The 19,947-nt window shown below is 34.8% G+C and overlaps 1 protein-coding gene across 2 annotated transcripts in view; it reads left to right on the forward strand.

Moving 5' to 3' along the window:
- KCNN2 (potassium calcium-activated channel subfamily N member 2) overlaps positions 1 to 19,947 on the forward strand; it is an 827,086-nt gene that overhangs the window by 536,511 nt on the left and 270,628 nt on the right. For both annotated transcript variants that reach the window (XM_063604594.1, XM_063604595.1), the window contains one exon: positions 12,622 to 12,707. The gene's annotated coding sequence lies outside the window, so the exon portion shown is untranslated. The remainder of the gene's footprint in view (positions 1 to 12,621; positions 12,708 to 19,947) is intronic.

The following is a 19,947-nucleotide window of genomic DNA, read 5'->3' on the forward strand; positions in this document are numbered from 1 at the left end:
ATCCTCAGGAGACTTACATGACCTCTCAACAACATCTTCTCTCAACTACTATGTTCTCTCTCTTTCCTTCACAGTCTCTCCCAGTCATTATTTCAGTTTTGAAAACTGGCTTCTACTCTCACTTCTCCACTAATACTGCTTTCATCTGAGTCCTCCGTGATCACATTCACTCCTTATCTTTCTTAGCCTTTTGCTTCTCTTGATACACTGTTGATGACTTCTGCCTTTTTTTTTTTTTTTTTTTTTTTTGAGACAGGGTCTCACTCTGTTGCTCAGGCTGGAGTGCAGTGACGACACAATCCTGGCTCACTGCAGCCTCACACTCCTGGCCTCAAGAGATCCTCCCGCCTCAGCCTCCTGAATAGCTGACTACAGGCATGCAACCACCACACCTGGCTAATTTTTAATTTTTGCCTTTTAAGACTCTCCTGCTCCCTTGTCTCCAGGGTCATCATTAGATTTGCTTCTTCCTCATGTCTCCCTTACTAGTTCCCCTTCCTCTGCTTGCTCCTTAAATGTCACTATTCCTTTGAATTCCATTTCTTTTTCTTCTTACTCTTCATCTCCTTTTTAAAGCATTTTCATTGGTTTTTGAGCTTCTTTGAAAATATTGTGAAATCCATGGATCCTTTCTCCAGGAAAATAAAATTTGGATATAAACCAAAAAGTTGGCACCTGATTTCAGTAGGTTTGTGGACTGCTGTTGTATTTCATGTGTATCAATAGGACACATGTAATTAAACCTAAGAAAACTGGAAAAAATTATAGGATCAATGGCAAAAGTTCCTGAGGAACGAGGATGTGGGTTTATAAAAAGTCTTGACATCATAATTGTATGAAGACATTATACTTATCAAGTTAAATATAGAAACTTTATATCCAGGATTCCAAAAAAGCTAACTGCTAAAATCTCTGCTCAGCTTTCTTTCTCCTAAAATTATAAGATTTCCCTATAAACCCGGATGCGTATTGCTGAAATATGAAATGTCACATCTAATTTCTGATCTCATGCGGACTCATTCTCTAACTTAAATACATTCATTCCTCATTATTCACAGATTCCTTATTTGTGAATTCACCTACTCACTAAAATTTTATGATCCTAAAATCATTTTTTTTTCAGTGCTTTCATTATTGTTCATAGACAGGTGGAGAGCAGCAAAAAATTTGAGTTGCCTCATGTGCGTGTTCCTAGCTGGGGTCAAACAGGGTGAGGTTTTGCTTCTTTTTTCAGCTTTTATACTGTAAACAAGTAGTCTTTTCACAGGATGGTTAGTAGCATAGTTTTTGCATTTTTGTGCTTTTTGTTGGTGATTTTGCTGTCTAAACTGGCTCCCAAGCCTAGTGTTCCTAAGGGCTAGAAGGCTGTGATATGCCTTATGGAGAAAATATTTGTGTTGGATAAGCTTCATTCAGGCATGAGTTCTAGTGCTATTTTCTTGAGTTTAATGTTAATGAATCAATAATATATATTACATAAAGATTCTTTAAGCAGAAACACACACAATACATGGTATGTATTGAGCTGTCAAGGAAAATGTTGCAACTGGAGGCTGGTAGGAACCTAACCCTGTATTTCCCCTAGAAGCAGTGCTTCAGTAGTCACAAATTCAGTATTCATGGAGAGTTTATGAAATATAGCTGCTGCAAATAATGAGAATTCACTGTGTATACAAGCTTGTAAAAGTAGTCTTTATGGCAAGCCAACCTTGACATAAGTAATAATCACAGAAAAATATTTCTTTTCATGTATATACCATTGTGATTATATGTGAGTGAATTTTGCTATATATAAAACCAAAGTGTGAAAATTAATCTATAAATGCTATAGTAATTTTTAAATTTAAATTTGAGAGGCATCTAAATACTCATCAAGCCAAATTGTAGTTATTAATGACGATAGGAAGCACAAAGAGGTGAATAGTTTATGCCTCAATTATTAGAAATGAAATGTTCACTGTTTTATTAGTATATACTTGACCTCAAGGGTTTAAACTATTTCTTATCTAGAAACCTAGCAGCTCATAGCTTTGTTCACTGAATGTGAGGGCCCTTCACTCTGGCAAAACTGGAATGTTTAAGGTGTTACAGAACAGACACTTTTCAAGAGACATATGTGTGGCCAACAAACATATAAAAAAAGCTCAATATCACTGATCATTAGAGAAATGCAAATCAACAAGATACCATTTCACACCAGTCAGAATGGCATTATTAAAAAGTTAAAAAAAAAAACAGATGGTTGCAAGGTTGTGGAGAAAAGTGGACACTTATTCACTGTTGGTGGGAGTGTAAATTAGTTCAACCATTATGGAAAGTAGTGTGGCGATTTCTCATAGAGATAAAAACAGAAATACCATTTGATCCAGCAATCCCATTACTGAGTATATACCCAAAGGAATATAAATTGTTCTGTCATAAAAACACATGCACAAGTATGTTCACTGCAGCAATATTTACAATAGCAAAGACATGGAACCAACCTAAATGCCCATTAATGGTGGACTGGATAAAGAAAATATGGTATATATACACCATGAAACGCTATGCAGCCATAAAAAAGAATGAGATCATGACCTTTGCAGAAACATGGATGGAGCTGGAGGCCATTATTCTCAGCAAACTAACACAGAAACAGAAAACCAAATACCATATGTTGTCACTTAATAGTGGGAGCTAATTGGTGAGAATTCATGGACACAAAGAGGGGAACAACAGACTCTGGGACCTACCTGAGGGTGGAGGGTGGGAGGAGGAAGATCAAAAAGATAACTGTTGGGTAGTAGGCTTAGTACCTGGGTGATGAAATAATCTATATACCAAAACCCATGGCACGAGTTTACCTATATAACAAACCTGTGCATGTACCCTGTATCTAAAAGTTAAAAAGATGTTACAGTAATTGACACATTAAAAGATGACTTTAATGAGAGTGCTATTTTCTATATAGACAGAAAAAGGTTGCATATACCTTATTTCTATCCTTACTACTTGTAGAAATGTTCAGACTTTTATTTGGGCTCACTACTCCTCCATATTAGTAACTCCATTTGTGGTTGGTTTCATGAATTACCTATATTTTAATTCAATTAAAATTTATATTAAAATAAGTATTAAAATATTTCCTTTATATTAAAGTATAACAACACTTTATACTATTAAAATATTATATATTTTATTATATGAGCATGTACTTATTACATTTATTAAATATATGTTAAGTGTATATCTTATACTTAATTCGATAACTATGTCAGTCATAATGCCAATGAAGAAGAAACATTTGGTGAAACCACTTAAAAATTTTTTGTCAGCTCTTATTTTCATTCAAATATTAATCTTGTTTTCTTTATTCTAAATCTATAGTGAAATATTATTTGGCCATAAAGGAAATCAGTTACTGATTGATACATACAGTAGTACTGCTAAACCTTGAAAACATTGTGTTAAGTGAAAGCACCTAGTCCAAAGGATTGCATGGTGCATAATTCCCTTGGTGTGGCATGCTGATGATAGGCAAATCTATAGAGATAAAGTAAATTAGTGGTTGCCTAGGGGTTGGGTGGAAATGTGTAGTGATGATAGTAGGGGTAGTTTCTTTCAGTGGTAATGAAAATGTTCTAAAATTGTGGCGATGGTTAAACAATCTTGTGAATGTACTAAAAACTAATTAATTGTGTAATTTAAATGAGTGAATGAATTATATATCAATCAAGCTGTTATAAAAAGTTTTTAATAAAAAGAAAATATGAATCACATTTTTCTTCACTCTGCCTAAACTTCAAGTCTAAAGTAAAAAAAAATGCTTTCATAAGCTCTTCGTGCAAAATCTACTAGACAATGGGCTTCTGAAGACCAAAATGACTGGAAGGACATCCGTGTAAGAACAGGTGATAAACATGAAATATATATTTACCTTTAGTAGTAATACTGATTTTTATAAATAAGATGATCATATATCCAATTTGCCATTAGAGTCCAGATTATAGGTCTTATCTTGGCCTAATTAGTAGTGGCCTCTTTCAGCCTCAAAACTTTTCTGATTTATATGATAAATTATGTGAATGTTTTTATAGTAGCATGCGTAAAGCTATATCTTCTTACAATGTAGATATAATGCAATTAATTAAGAGAGGGAGAATTGCCTTTGGAGTACTGCTGGGAATAAATGGATACCCCTGTAAATGAGATGCTGGGGGAAAGAAAAGGAGGGAGAAGAAGAGATTACAAACTAATTTGAGACCACGAAACCAATGGAAAATTGATCAAAGTTTTGGTCCTCTAGCTCTCAAGGCCATTAGAAATTCCTTTGTCTCCATAGTTGATAATATTCAGGTCTTGCTGTTCCAGTGGTTCTTTCCCTGAACTCATATTTCATGATGTTGGGGCATACACTGTCACAAAGTTTTGTTATAGATATTGCCCATGAGTTTTTGTTTAATTTATCCTATTTGCTGTTTCAATATGGGGAATTCAAAGAGATTTAAAAATCTATAAAATCTACACTGCAATTCTCATCTTCTTCCCAGATCTCTCCAGATAACACATCTCCCTCTTCCTTGGTTTCTCTTTTTTTTTTTTCTGTTTCAGTTTCTTCTTCTTTTTTTTTTAATTCCTCCAATAAATTGTCAAGAAAGAGTTTATGAGTGGTTTTTGTTTTGTTTTTGTGATTTTATAATTTGCATTCCTGAAATGTCTTTATGTTACCCTCACATTTAGTTGATAGTTTGGCTAAGTAGAGAATTCTGGTAAAAAATCTATTTCCTTCAAAATATTGAAAGCATTTTTTTTTCTTTCTTTTTCATTCCCAGCAATGGCTAAGTCTGTTGTTATGATCTTCAGTCCATTGCATGCAATTTGTCTTATTATTGCCGTTGGTCTTGCTGTCTTTGAAAGTTTTAAGGATTTATCTTTGTCTCCATGGTAGCTTTCATTATTCCTGTTGTAGGGAGAAGAGAGGAAAAGTAGAACAGTTGCTTAAGACAGCACAAGTAGTAACCTCTACTATATGAATTGAACCCAAGTTCAAAGCTCTTGTTCTCTGTACTGAACTGCTTCACAAGAAAGAGTTCGAATAGATAGCTTCAAATGAGACATCAAGTCCCCACAACACTAACATTTATTGAGTGTTTACCCAGCCCTGAGCTAAGTGCTTCACATACATTACCTAATTTCATCCTCACAAGAATCCTAGGAGACAGGTTCCAGCCCCAATTTATAGATGAGAAAGCTTAGCCATGGAAACATCACACAGGCAGCAAGAGAAAGTCCTAAATACATAATGTCAGGATTCTAGACCAGGGGTCAGCAAACTTTTCCTTAAAAGGGTAATTAGTGAATAGTTTCATATGCCATAGCTTCATATGCCATTAGTAAATAGCTTCGTATGCCATACAGTCTCTGTTGAAATTACTCAGATATGTCATTGTAGCATGAAGACAGCTATAGACGATGTATAGAGAATGAGCATGGTTGTGATGCAATAAAACTTTGTTTACACAAGTAGATGACAGACTTGATTTGGCCTGTGGGCTATAGTTTGTCCACCCATGACTTAGATGATGATAATTTTTTTTATTTTTAAAAAAGCAGAAATAATGAACACCTGGTAATGAAGCTAAATTCTGCTCCAGCCAGATTGATTATTACATTCTTGGTACTAGGCAAACACTCAACTAAAGCATGGGCATTTCAAAGCCCCAGAGGAAATAGCTAGGTATCGAAAATTGACTAAGAGGAAAAAGTTGACAAAGGTAAGGGTAGATTCTAGTAGCACTGGTGCTTGAAGAAGAGGTGGAGGACTCCCCACAATTCCTGAGGTTTTTTCCTGTGTTCATTGCTGTGTTCTTTTGGGTTCCCCATATGGCTCAGATGCCTTCTTTCAAAGAATGAAATAATGAAAATGGATTAATGGGACCATAATCAATAGTTATAATTTGGCCAAGATGAAACTACAACCTGAGTGCCTTTCAGTCATCCAAGACCTAAATAAAACAAACAACGAAAAACAACTTTCCCTGAGCGAAAATTTTAAAAGCAACCTCAATGTTAATCGAAAAGAGTAATTTAGTAAAGCCATCAATGAATAACTTTTAGGTTATACTCATGTGGTTTTGGTAAGAAGAAACAGGTAGTATCATTGGTTCCAAATGAGTAATATAGTCTGGTATTATTTATTTGGAACCAAGATCAGAGGAATTGTTTACTTGTTACCTCCACAAAACCACAGGCTTAGGAGGGAGGAGGAGTGTACTGATTTGGTGACAAGAATGTTTTGCTTTGTCAAGAATATAACTTGAATAGGCTTAATGAAATATTTTCATTTGTCAAAAGGACTTGGTTCACAGTTCGTGTTTGTATTGTATAGGAAACCAGCAAGATAGCAATCATTTAAGATTTTATTCCTACTAGAATATAGAGTTGTCAGCTGTAACCAGGATCCAAAGCTCAGGATAGAAGCCATAATCACTTTTATCTTTTCTGCCACAGTGAATGATAAGAAAATTTCTAAAGGGTGAATTTAAAGCAGAAAATTTGCTTTATAGTAAGCTGGGAGTAAGAAACCAGTAGCTAGATAAAGAATAACAAAGGAGAGTTACTTTTTTTCATTGTGAAACATATTCCTTATACTTGGTGACACAGAACCCTTTGAGCTTGTTTGTGGACTAACACTCTAAGGCAGGAAGGGATCATGCTTGACTCCAGGCTTTGAAAAACAGTTGTCTCCTTGCTATAGTTAAATCAATAAATCAGGGTAGAACCCAAGACATAAAATTATGCTACAAATCGGACACCCCTTTTGCATTCCCTCCTTGAGCCACTCTCTGCACATCGAAATTTTCACTGTGTGTTTCTGCATTGATTACTCCGTGGACACCTGCCTCTGGGAAGAGACAAGATGGCAATAATCGACTGTTTTCTTATAACTAAATGAACATCACCTGTAGCCTCCACATTATTTAGAAAATAGTTCTGTAAATAATTTTTGAAGCTCCTTTTGCACCTTTATGTTAGAAAGTAGGTATAAATTTTCTGTCTGGGCCAAAATTTGTCAGCAGTTTTTAGTACCTAGAATAAGACTAAGAGATAAATACATTCTAGTTCTCTACCACATTGAATTAAAAGCATTTTAATGAACTAGCCGATTACCCAAAGTATCCTCAGGGACAAATGAGTATTTGGTTTCTTAAAAAATTATAATATAGAACTCAACATATTTTGTGTAAAAGAATGTTAGCTTTCATCTGGTAAATTTACTTCAACTGGAATTCTCCTTTCTATGGTTTCCAAAGGTTTTTAATTTAATAACTCACTTTTCTTAATCAGTGATTTTCTGTTTCTCTCATCAGTCCAACATTACTACACCAAGAAATGAAAACAGTTTGGAATTTCAACAACATGAGAAACAATGAAAAACAAAGTAAATTATTTCCTCATTTTTTTGTCTGAGAAACATATGTGTGGTATTTACATTGGACTAACGTAGAAGATAATTGACATTAACATATGGCTCTGCAATCAGTGACAGCTATGGATGCTTAATTGATTTGAATCAGTTGTTAACACTTTGGGAAAATGTAGGTTGGTGGGTCTCAAAAGTGTAATCCCTGAAACCATTATGTATACCCATGAATATTATGAGGCATCTCACAATGTTGTCATTGGACCATGTGAATCTGAAGTTCTTATGTAAAGGTAAATTTATGAGCTTCACTCAAGATTTTTTTAAGTAAAATCATTAGAATTTATCAATAGATACAGAAAAAGCATTTGATAAAATCCAATATAAACACTCTCAGCAAACTGGTAATAGAGAGGAACACCCTTAACTTGGTAGAGAATATATACGAAAACCCCCCAGCTACCAACATACTCAAAACTTCCCCACTAAGATCAGAAACAAGGCAAGAATGTCCCTTCTCACCACTTATTTTCATTGTTGCACTGGATGTTCTAGCTAATGCAATAAGACAAGAAAGGCAGTAAAAAGTATAGAGATTGAGAAGACGGAAATAATACTATCTTTGTTCACAGATGACGTGATTATCTATGCAGAAAAAAAATTTTAAAAACCTTCCTGGGACTAATAAGCAATTATAGCAAGGTTGCAGGATACAAGGTAAATACACAAAAGTCAATTGCTTTCCTATATACCAGCAATGAACATGTGGAATGTGAAATTTAAAATGCAGTACCATTTACATTAGCATCAAAAAATAAAATAATTAGGTATAAATCTATCAAAATATGTATAAGACTTGTATGAGGAAAGCTACAAAACTTTGATGAAAGAAATCAAATAACTAAATAAATGGAGAGATATTCCATGTTCATGAATGGGAAAACTCAATATCATCAATACATCATTCAATTTGATCTAGAGATTCAATGCAATCCCAATTAAAATCCTACTAAGTTATTTTGTGGATATCAATAAACTAATTCTAAAGTTTATATGAAAGAATCAAAAGACCCACAACAGCCAACACAATACCGAAGAAAAACAAAGTTGGAAGACTGACACCACCTAACTTCAAGACTTTAAATCTACAGTAATCAAGATAATCAAGTATTTGCAAAAAATAGACAAATACATCAATGGAACATACCAGAAAGTCCAGGGGAAAAAAATCGCCACATAACTGTAGTCAACTAAGCAAATATAGTCAAGGAGGAAAGACAATAGAATGAAGTGAAGATAGCCTTTCAACAAGTGGTGCTGTAGCAACTGGACATTCACATACAAAAAAAAGGAATCTAGACACAGACTTTACATGGTTTACCTAAATTAACTTAAAATGAATCACCTGTCTAAATGTTAACACGAAAGTATAAAACTTGTAGGAGATGACATAGGACAAATCTTTTATCACCTTGGGTATGGTCATGGCTTTTTAGGTACAACACTAAAGGCGTGATCCATGAAAGAAAGAATTGATAAGCTGGACTTCATTAAAATTAAAAATTTCTGCTCTGAAAATGACACTGTCAAAAGAAGAAAAAGAGAAGCCCAGACTGGAAAAAACATTTTTAAAAGACACATCTGATAAAGGCCTGTTATCCAAAACATACAAAGAACTTAAAATTCAACAATAAGAAAATGACCAAATTAAAAAAATGGGCAAAAGATCTGAACATTACTTCACCAATGAAGATACAGATGGCAAATTAGCATTTAAAAAGATTCTTCATATCATGTATCATAAGGGAAATGCAAATTAAAGCAACAATGACATACCACTACACAAGTACTGAAATTGTTAAAATCCAGAATGCTGACAATACCAAATGCTGACAAGGATATGGAGCAACATTCATTGCTAGTGGGAATACAAAATGGTACAGCTGCTTTGGAAGACAGTTTACTGGCTTCTTACAAAACTAAACATAGTCTTCCTATATTACATAGTAGTTGTGCTTCTTGATATTTACCCAAAGGAATAGAAAAGTTCTGTTCACACAAAAACCTGCACATGGATGTTTATAGCAGCTTTATTCATTCATAATTGCCCAAACTTGGAAGCAACAAAGATATCCTTCAGCAGGTGAATGGGTAAATAAACTATGGTATATCCAGACAATGGAATATTATTCAGTACCACAAAGAAATGAGCTATCAAGCCATGAAAGGAAGTGGAGAAAACTTAAAATGCATATTACTAAACTGAAGAATCCATCTTCAAAGGCTACATACTGTATGATTCTAGCTATGTGACATTATGGAAAAGGTAAAATTATGTAGACAGCAAAAAGGTCAGTGATTTTCAGGGTTGGCACAAGGGACAGATGAATAGTTAGAGCACAGGGGATTTTCGGGGCAGTGAATTACTCTGTTTAATGGTGGGCATATGTCATTATACGTTTGTTCAAAACCATAGAATGTACATACCAAGAGTAAATACTAATGTAAACTATGGACTTCGGGTGATAATGATGTTTCAGTGTGGGCTCATCAATTGTAACTAATATACCACTCTTGTGTGGGATGCTGAAATCGGGGAGGCTATGCACATGTGGGGCTAGGTGTACATGGGAAGTCTCAGTACCTTTGAAGCAGGATATTTCTCTGACACCTTCATGGGACTTGTGACACGGTACCTTGTTCACTCAGCCTACCACTCTCAACTCCTCATGGGAAGGAGCATGTGAGCAAACAAGTGCAGGAACCAGAGCAAGCACTTTTGGGAACTGGCAGGAACAAACTCCATTTACTTGGCTCACCACGCTCAACTCCTTGTGGGAGGGAACAAGTAGGTAAGCGAGTGTGGGATTCAGCCAGCTGCTTTTGGGCACCAGCGGGAGTGAACTCTTTGCAGGCCCTGCAGCAGCATCCAGGCAGGGGTGCCTGTGACTCTTGAAGCCCCAGAGGGCATGTGTTACAGTGCTATTTTAGCTCTGCCATCCATGGCTGACTTAAATGTTAAAAGCTTAGTAGGCCCTTTGCCTTTTTGTGTGAGGTGGCTGCCCTCCGCCAGCAAGGACAAAGGGTCAGTGTGACAGCCTTTTGTATCTGCACTCATGGCTCCCAAGATCTTGTCTGGTATCCAGGAAAAATGAGGTCACCCAAACAAATTGAAGGACGGTAAATGTGGGGGATTTTATTGCCAATGAAAGTGGCTCTCAGCAGGAAGGGGAGCTGAAAAGGGTACGGGGTGGGTAGGTAATCCTCACCTGAAGTCCACCTGTCTCTGGCCAGATTCTTCTTTGAAGTTAAACTGTCAAGGTGTCCCTCTGAAGTCAGGTTGCTTCTCTCCAATGTCCAGCTGTAATCTCATCTACCAGCTGAGTCTGGGGTTTTTATAGGCACAGGATGGGGCAGGGAGGGGCCATAAGTGCTTTAGGAAGATGTAACATTCAAGCAGGAAATCAGGGATATAAGTTCTCACTTCGGGCTGTGGTTGCAGGCTTTTTGGCTTGAGGGTGGGGTTTTGCCAGGGATCTGCCCTTTTCTGCCTAGAATTTCTCTGCCCTTGTCCCTATCACCTTCCTATCAGTTTTACTGCAAATCTAAGATTAATCTTTAAAGTCTATCAAAAATAATCAAAAAATAAAAATAATTGGGATAGCATCTATAGATAAACTGTATGTTAAGCATCAGCATACTTTTTCTGTGAGGGCCAAACAGTAAAAGTTTTAGGCTTCGTGGGTCAAAAATTGTCTTTGTTGCATATTATTCTATATTTCTTAAGCAATCATTAAAAAATTTAGAAATAATTTTTAGTTTACAGACCTTAAGAAAAAAACAGGTAGCAATTAGAAAAACTGGTCGTGTAAAACAAAGTTCTGAATGCTAATGTTGCAAGCCAAACCTATAACATATCTTAGGACCACTTCTTGGCTTAACAAATAATACATTAGAAATGTGTATTTGAAACTTCTAATTAAAATGGTATTGCCAATTGATATATTAAGAAACACCTCCCTCAACACTTTCAAGATAGCAATGCTGGAAAAAATATTTAAAAATATATATTTAAAGTATCTAAATGCTACTTTACCATGGTAATGGGCAGGAGAGAGGAAAAAATCTAACCCAAGAAGATTAAAGCCAAATTTTATGAAATAGGGCCAATAAACTCAATAATCAAGTAAATTATCCAAAGAAATACAAATACTAAAGCAGTTTTTCAAAAACTATTTGTAAAATAAGTATTTTTAAAATTCTGAAAGGGATACAGAAATGTTTTTTTAAAAAAGAGAAAGGAATTATGAAATACAAACAGACAAATGAGACTTAATACCAGGATTAGCAGAAAAGGAGCCAATTAGAAATCCTGGCATTGAAAATTATGGTCATTTTAAAATTAACAAGTGAACATGGCTAAAGAGATAATAAATAGCAAGACACAGAGCAAAACACTGAGGCTGAGGCAGGAGAATTGCTTGAACCCAGGAGGTGGAGGTTGCAGTCAGCTGAGATCGTGCCACTGCACTTTAGCCTGCCTGACAGAGCTAGACTCCATCTCAAAAAAAAAAAAAAAAAAAAGTTAAAGTCAAGTTAAAGACTCAGATCAGAAGATAGGTCGAAAAGTTCCAACATATTCCTGGTATATGTTCAAATAAGAAATGTAACAATGGAAAGGGGCAAGATTTGAAGAATTAATGAGAATTTCTTCTGAATTGAAGGAAGACAATTCTCATACAGTGACCCAAGTAGTAAATATGCTAGTAAAAATAAATTCAACACTGTATGCATTATAATATCACCACTATCCTATATGACACGTTTATGTGAAATAGAAAACATTGCCCTCTGGCAGATGCTGTTCTTTAATTTCATGACTTGAGTGAGTGTCCCATGGCCTGGTTTTCAGCCCCCACTTGCTTGCTTAGCTGTATTCCTTTGTACAGGGCAAGAATTACACAAGTGCACATGGATAGGCCCTAGGTGCAAAGTGATAGAATCTAGGAATTGTTTTAAAGATTTTCTACAAAAGAGCAATAATTAAGCTGACTGTAGATGTTTTTTATTACTGACAATATATGCTAGGAGGTAATAGAATAAAGTTTTTAAATGCCAAGGAAAAAACTCAACCTCAGATTATACAATACAAAGCTATTATTTAAAAGAGAGAATGAAACAAATTTTGAACAAAGACTAATATAATTTACCTCTTACAGATTCTTGCTGAGAGAACTACAAAAGGATGGACTCCAGCAAGAGGAAAAATGAATCTAAGGAATGGAGTGGGATATAAGCAATAGCAGTGAGTAAAAATAGTAGTAAAATATGTACATTTAGTTCTAATATAAATCAGTGATTTTATTGAAAACAAAAGTTAGGTCAGCTGAGTTTATTTCAACTAAACTATCTGCCTATAGTTTAAACTATTTTCAGTTTAGTGATTCATTCTTTTTTATGTATTACCTGCCTATTTCTCTCACTAGCCCACCACCACTGCATTAAGAAAACATAATAGGCACACAAAAATATTTCTCCAGTAAACAAATGTATTTTCATTTGAATTTTAAGAATAGTTTTTGATGAGAGATAGCATTTTGGTGAGATTAAGTATCAGAAAATATGCGTAGTTTTAGCTCTACTTTTAATTAATCTTTGTTCTGGAACAAAATACTATAGCTTCTTTTGACCCTGTTTTCTCATTGAAACTGAGGATGATGAAATACACCTTACTAATTCACCAAGAAGTTGAGGTTAAAACAAGTTAACGTGCATGGCTAGATAATATGTTTGAGATTTATTTTTCTTTTACTTATATGCCTCATTGTCTAGTTGCCAGATAAACATTTAATGCTTCAGTGAAAGTATATCCAAAGCAGAATGCAAAAATAGTTTGCAAGGTCTCCTGTAGTTCCTTTCAAAAAATTAAGCAAGGAATAAAAAGGGGAGTAAATGAGGGGGACCAGAGAAAATCTAAGGACGTAAGCAGGGTCCTCTCAGCAGGAAGCTGTAAGACCCTAGTAAACAATATTTGCATGGTATCGTTAGGCACACTGTACCAAAGGCAGCCTCAAAAATATTTTTTTGATGTGACTGTTGCCTAGAACTACCATACCAGAAGGGGCTTCATGGACAGGCAATGAATATCAAAAAATTGAACTAAGTATTTGAGGGCCTTCCCCAAAATACTTTAGGGCTATATTTGATTCTGAGACCATGAAGTCATTGGGGGATTGATATGTGAATGACAGTGCTAAAGAATGGCAAACTGCATTTTTCATCTATCTCAGTGTGCAAATAAGTTGATTTGAAAATTTGCGAACTATACCATATTATCGGATGGGAATGTCAATTATTCCTCAATTAAGCTGTGGGTTTGGCACAATTTCAGCGCAGGGAATCATATCCCTTGTTTGTTTTTACCATAAGACAGTGATTAAAAAAAAGAAGCTGAATGAGACATTAATGTTAAAAGTTAGGCTTTTGGTGAAAGGTGATCTTGGTCTCAAAATAGGCATTCACTTGGTACTTCCTAATAAGTCAGCTGTTTAAAAAGTCCAGGTTCTGTGTATGCTGTGTTACCTTTTCATCTGCAGTTTTTGATTATTGAAACTGGTGGTGTGACTACTTGCTGTGAGTGAGCTGCCACAGAATGTATTTGTTTATATTTAAACGCTTAATCTTAGGGCAGCAGATGAATGCCATCTCTCATAATCTCTATTGAGGTCTCTTCTGCTTTCATGCTGTCCATCTTTCTGACTACTAACAGTCAGTAGCATTCATTGATTTTCTACAAGACAAAATGTAAACCTAATAAATATTTTTTGTGTTCTTGCACTACATGTTTAAAAGAAGATATATAATTTAGGTCAAGAGTTAAAGAAATATCAATACCTGGGCACAAATACATGTCAATTGATAGCATCCATCGTTTGACACTAACAGTTTTGAAGGTCTGCATGGAAAAGTAACCCATGGAATGAAATGATTTCCAAAGACATACAGTGAGGATTCTGATTCTTCGCAGCTTCAGAAAAACTTGTTTGGAGAAAAATCTTTTGGAAATGCTTATTTTCCCTTTCAAAGTCATCTTGAACTGCTTTGAGATTATGACCAAGAAGGAGACCCATATCTGTTTTTCTTTAGCCATATTTGAAAACATTTCAGTAAAATATATAAATAATATATGATGATCATTTTCACATTTAATAAAATTAATGGTTTTGAAATTAAGACAGGAGTCTCCTTGGGCATGCACAGACAGCCAAAATAGACAGGGAAGTGTATTTTTCAGAGTCCAGTTAGGCGATAGAAACCACAGCAATTGTTTTTACAAGAGAATTTAATACAAAGAATTGTCAGCCAGGAATTGACAACCTGAAAAAAGACAACACTACATCTTTCACAGAGCATCTATAAGGCTGGGGAATAAAAGGATGAGGCTAGGGTTGGTTTTTAAAGTTTAGAAGCTTGGATGAAGGACTCAATGAACTAAGACGAACTTCTGAGGAAGGGGTGTTGCTGAGTTGTGATGCTGCCTCAGGAATGCAACAGAAGGGCTGTGTGGGGCTAGGACCCAAACCTTTGAAGAAGGGGGCCCCATTTGGCAGCACCTGGGGCCTGTGAGGGGGCAGAACAATGTTGGTTCTATGGTTGTTGAAAAAAATGCAAACTAGAATCAGTTGTACTATTGGAACAACTAGCTACTACCAGGGTGAAACAGTGTTCAGTGATGCTGAGAACAGGAAACAAAACAGGAACAGGAAACAGCCTAGAGGGAAAGTATTCTTTCTCTCTCTTCTAGCATTTTAATATCTCTCTCTGGTGCCCCCTTTTGGTAGAGCCTAATAGTAATTCAGCTGACCACAGAACTGTGGTTTTCAGAGTCCCAGTCCAAAAGGTAAAATAAGGAAAAATGGATTTGAATCGAAGAGACGATAGCTTAACAATGAATATGGGGAAAAACAAAATAAAACTTACTTGTTTTGCTTGCCTTCTCTATTATTATTTCATCAGGGATATGTTCAATACTTTTGGTTTTCCATATTTTAGATAAAAGTAACCATTTTTTAGAAAATATTTTTTCTTGCTGAATTAATGGAGTGTGAAAAGAAAGTAGTTGAATAAAGGTTGATAGCTAAACATATGCATGTATTTTCCACAAGTCTTTTAAGATAGCTTAAATATATTTTTTAGATTCTAAATCTTAATTATGTAATGAAAACTAATTCATGACAGGAATAATTAGGGAAAAGAACATGGATTTGCTTCTTGCAGAAGAACACTATAGAAAAGGCAGAGCACAAAAGAAAACAGAATCCCGCTGGAGATGTGGGAGTGATCTCTGGAGAACTCTAAGCCCAAAGTCAATGAATTCAAGGCAGGTGAGGTTTCTGGAACATTGGGCTCAGTAGTAGTGTAATTATTTTCTGAGCCTGAGAACCAGTCAGCCTCCCTTTTCTTCTCCGGTTGTGCTGAGCCATGGGCTGTTACAGCTTGCCATCAAGATAAAGTGAAGAGTGTAGGCTTTGAGGCCTGATGAGTTAGCTCCTTAGAATGCTGTGACATCCAGGGTGTCTGTTCATGTCTTTTGCCTATTTTTTGATGGGGTTGTTTTTTGCTTGTTCAATTGTTTGAGTTTCTTATAGATTCTAGATAGTAAAACTTTCTAATTCTAGATAGTAAAACAGTGATGCAGGAACAGAAAGATGACCAGACAAGCAAGAATTGCCTGAGAAAATCTATCCCTATAAGGAACAGTCATCAAATTCAACAAATAGAAGACTTTATACCTGAAAAGGTTATTTGACTAAATACAAAGTATTTTAAAAGCTTTAATTGATATCGAAGAAAGGATGTAGTACCTATAAAAAGTAAGGCATTATGTGAAGAATGTAGGTAACTTTGTAATTTAAATATGGTGGTAGAAATTTAAAGATCTCATTAATTAATTTAAAGATCTAATTAATTCTCTTAAATCCAAAAATAGACACAACTGATGAGTAGCAAGTCAAAGGTTTCTCCATTATGGAGACTAAGACAGATATTAAAAATGATGGAAAATTTATATTATATAGAAGAAGCATCAAGAAGGTGCAGTGTGTCTGTTTTCTAAGCATTCCAAGCACATAGAACAGAAAAGGTGGAATAGAAGAAATAATCACAGCAATTATTTATAAAATATTTTCAGAGTGAAACACCAATTACAAGTCACCAGTGGATTAAGTAACAAAAGACACATATATTTGTTTGTTGTGTTCAATGATATATCTCTAGCACACAGAACAGTGCTTGATACATAGTAGGTGCTCAATAAATATTTATCAAATGAATGAATTAGTCTAAGCATAAAAAGGCAAATTTTGAGAACACCAAGGATAAAGAAAAAAATCCAAGTTATCTACAAAGAAAAAAAAAGAAAATCAAATTTTTATAAGACTTACCAAAAAGAGATTCTAAAAGGGACAAAATTTCAGATTCTGAGGGAATTGATTTTGAACCTAAATCCTTATAGCCAGCTACATTAGCAGTTAAGTATGAATATAGAGTAAGACTTAACAAACATGCCAAAATTCAGAAAGATAATCATCCACGTATTCTGTAAAATGAATATTTAAGCTTGTCCTTTGGCAAAACAAAATGAATTGAAGAGGGACATAGATTAGTGAGCAAATAAATCAATAAAGCATGTAGTGAAATTCATACAACTGTGGTTTATTGAAAACAAAGAACTATCTGGGACTAAAATCCCCAAAGATCTCACCAGAAGAAATAGTGAGTCAGGGGTTAAAGGAAGAGCAGAGTGGGAAATACCAGGTCGAAAGAAGAGAAAGCATTCCTGTTTTCTTCAGTAGGTTAGTATACAAATACATTTAATTAAAAAAAAATACGTTTTAACCTAAAGGAAACCTTAGATTAAATGTTCTTAAAATGCAGAGTACATATACTCCTTTAGAGTGTTTTATTTTTTTCAATATTGAATCACATTATATGAGCAATTTTAGCATTGATAGATACTGGCAAATTCTCTGCAGTACAGTCTATCAATTTATATTCTAACAACAGTTCTTTAAAAGTGATTATTTCCTATACCTTCACAACATTTGATATAATTGTTTTTCCTCAATGCTATCATATTATGCATATGATTTTGCCACTTGCCATTTATTTTAACAATGTGTCATAACCATCACTTGAGGTCAGTAAAAAGAGAGATCTAATTCATTTTTTAAAATAGGTGCATAATGTTTTATAGTAGCTGTATTTATTCTGATTATGCAAATTTTATTGTTGTCACTATTGTTAATAATAAAAGTTATTAAGCAACTGTCATGTAAAGAAATATTGGCTGGATGCAGTAGCTCATGCCTGTAATCCCAGCACTTTGGGAGGATGAGGCAGGCGGATCACAAGGTCAGGAGATCGAGACCATCCTGGCTAACACGGTGAATCCCATCTCTACTAAAAATACAAAAAATCAACCGGGCATGGTGGTGGGCACCTGTAGTTCCAGCTACTTGGGAGGCTGAGGCGGGAGAATCCCTTGAACCCAGGAGGTGGAGCTTGCAGTGAGCTGAGATTGCACCATTGCACTCCAGCCTGGGCAACAGAGCTAGACTCTGTCTCAAAAAAAAAAGAAATATTGATGGATCAAATAACAAATGAGTATCTAATTTTTGTGGATTACCCTTTGATTTTTTTCATATAGTGGATTAAATAGCAAAATACTTCTGTGTCTTTTGATTAAGCTGTTTATTTTCTTGACCACTCAGTCCAAAAGACTATTTTAATTCACTCATAATTCTTATTACTGTCTGAAAAGTTTTAATCATTTATGTTTTTCTAGTATCTTACTTTGTTCACCTCTAAAATGTACACTCTTTTAGGCAGGGACTTTGACCAACTTGCTCTATGCCCGATATTTATAGCAGTTAATAAGCGAATGAAAGAATGAAGGAATGAGTGAGTGCCAATGTCTTCCTATCTACTTACTTTTGTTTTTGCTGTTCTCACTCCTAAAAATATAACCTGTCAAGTTGTATTTACTCTTCAACACCTAGTTCCAATTCCTTTTTATTCATAAAGCATCCCTAGATCCGCTTGCTTAAAGAAGTGACTTTCTCCTTTACTCATGCCCTACAGTACCCCGTACTGTTGTACTCTTACTCTTACCCCCTTCTGGCTTCCACCTTAAAAACATCATTAGTTGCCCATACAACTTGTTTTCTCAGTAGATTATAAGTTCCTTGAAGACAGAGCCTATGTCTGTTCATTTTTCTGTCCTCCAGAGCACCATCATTGTGCCTTGCACTTGACAGAATTTTTAATTGAATTGAGTAATTACCATAAGTACCTTAATGCTTTTCATAGCAGGCTTAGTGGAAAAGTAATAAAATTTGAAATCAGAAAAAAAGTATGAAACCTAGTTCTTTCACTCTTAGCTGTATGATATTATTTCTGAATTAAGCCCATGTACCCTTTCCTCACCTGTAAAGAAGGCTTATAATTCCTAAATAGCAAGGTTGCAGTGAAGAGTAAACATTAAACATATACATGTAAGGTAAACATGAAGAGTATATATGAGTATATATATATAGTAGGTGAATATATGTTGGGACATAGAAGGTGAATATATGTTGATTCATTCCTTCATTCAGTAAACATTTGAGTGCCTACTGTGTGCCAAACAATGAGTGATGATGATGACTATGATGATGATGATGATGATGATGATGAAAGAAGAAGGAGATGATGATGAAGTTCCAAGCTTTAATTGAATTCCCATTGATGAATGCTTATAATTTGGTGAATGATGAAAAACAGTGACATAGATTTGGTGTTCAGGTATTAAGGAACAATAAAATTTCAGTCTTGAGATGTCATTTCAGTTATTAGAATCAAATTCTCTTTCAACTGAAAAATTAGTAAATATAGACTCCCTTTTTAATATAAGTCTCAAAAGTGAAGAACATCTCATTTACTTTTGAGGTTCTGTTACATGAAGTAAACAATAGATTTATGTAACAGCATGTAGAGTAGAAAAAAAAGTCTTGAATATTACATTTATGAAAATAATAAAAGGAAACTAAGTTTCACAACTGCATTTCAAATTTAAAAATATTGTCAACCAAACAGATTTTAAAAGCAGACAGTTTAAAATGTATAACTTTTAACCATCTATCTAATTTTTTGAAATAAAATAGTTTTATTATGATGTAGTCTGCTTCTGGGAAAAATGCAGTAATATCAGTAACTGGGAAAAGCTGGAAAATTTTTATTGAAACACAGAACTAAAATTGTGCCTGAAATTGCAGTTACACTAATTTGCTTTATGTTTCTCCATTTCTGATATATAAGTTGAGCTTTCTCACTCAGCCCCTTACTTGAAAAGTATGTATTCATGATTTTCAGATTATGACTTCTTCATAATTTTATTAGAAGTTGAGAAAGTTCAGAATGTTGTCAGTCACATACATGATTTTTTAATAGTGGCTTTTGGATTCTTATGATGTAAGGTTTGTATCATGTTTTTCTGTTACACATAA

Source organism: Pan paniscus, chromosome 4 (assembly GCF_029289425.2).
Source record: "Pan paniscus chromosome 4, NHGRI_mPanPan1-v2.0_pri, whole genome shotgun sequence".
NCBI classification, from domain to species: domain Eukaryota; kingdom Metazoa; phylum Chordata; class Mammalia; order Primates; family Hominidae; genus Pan; species Pan paniscus.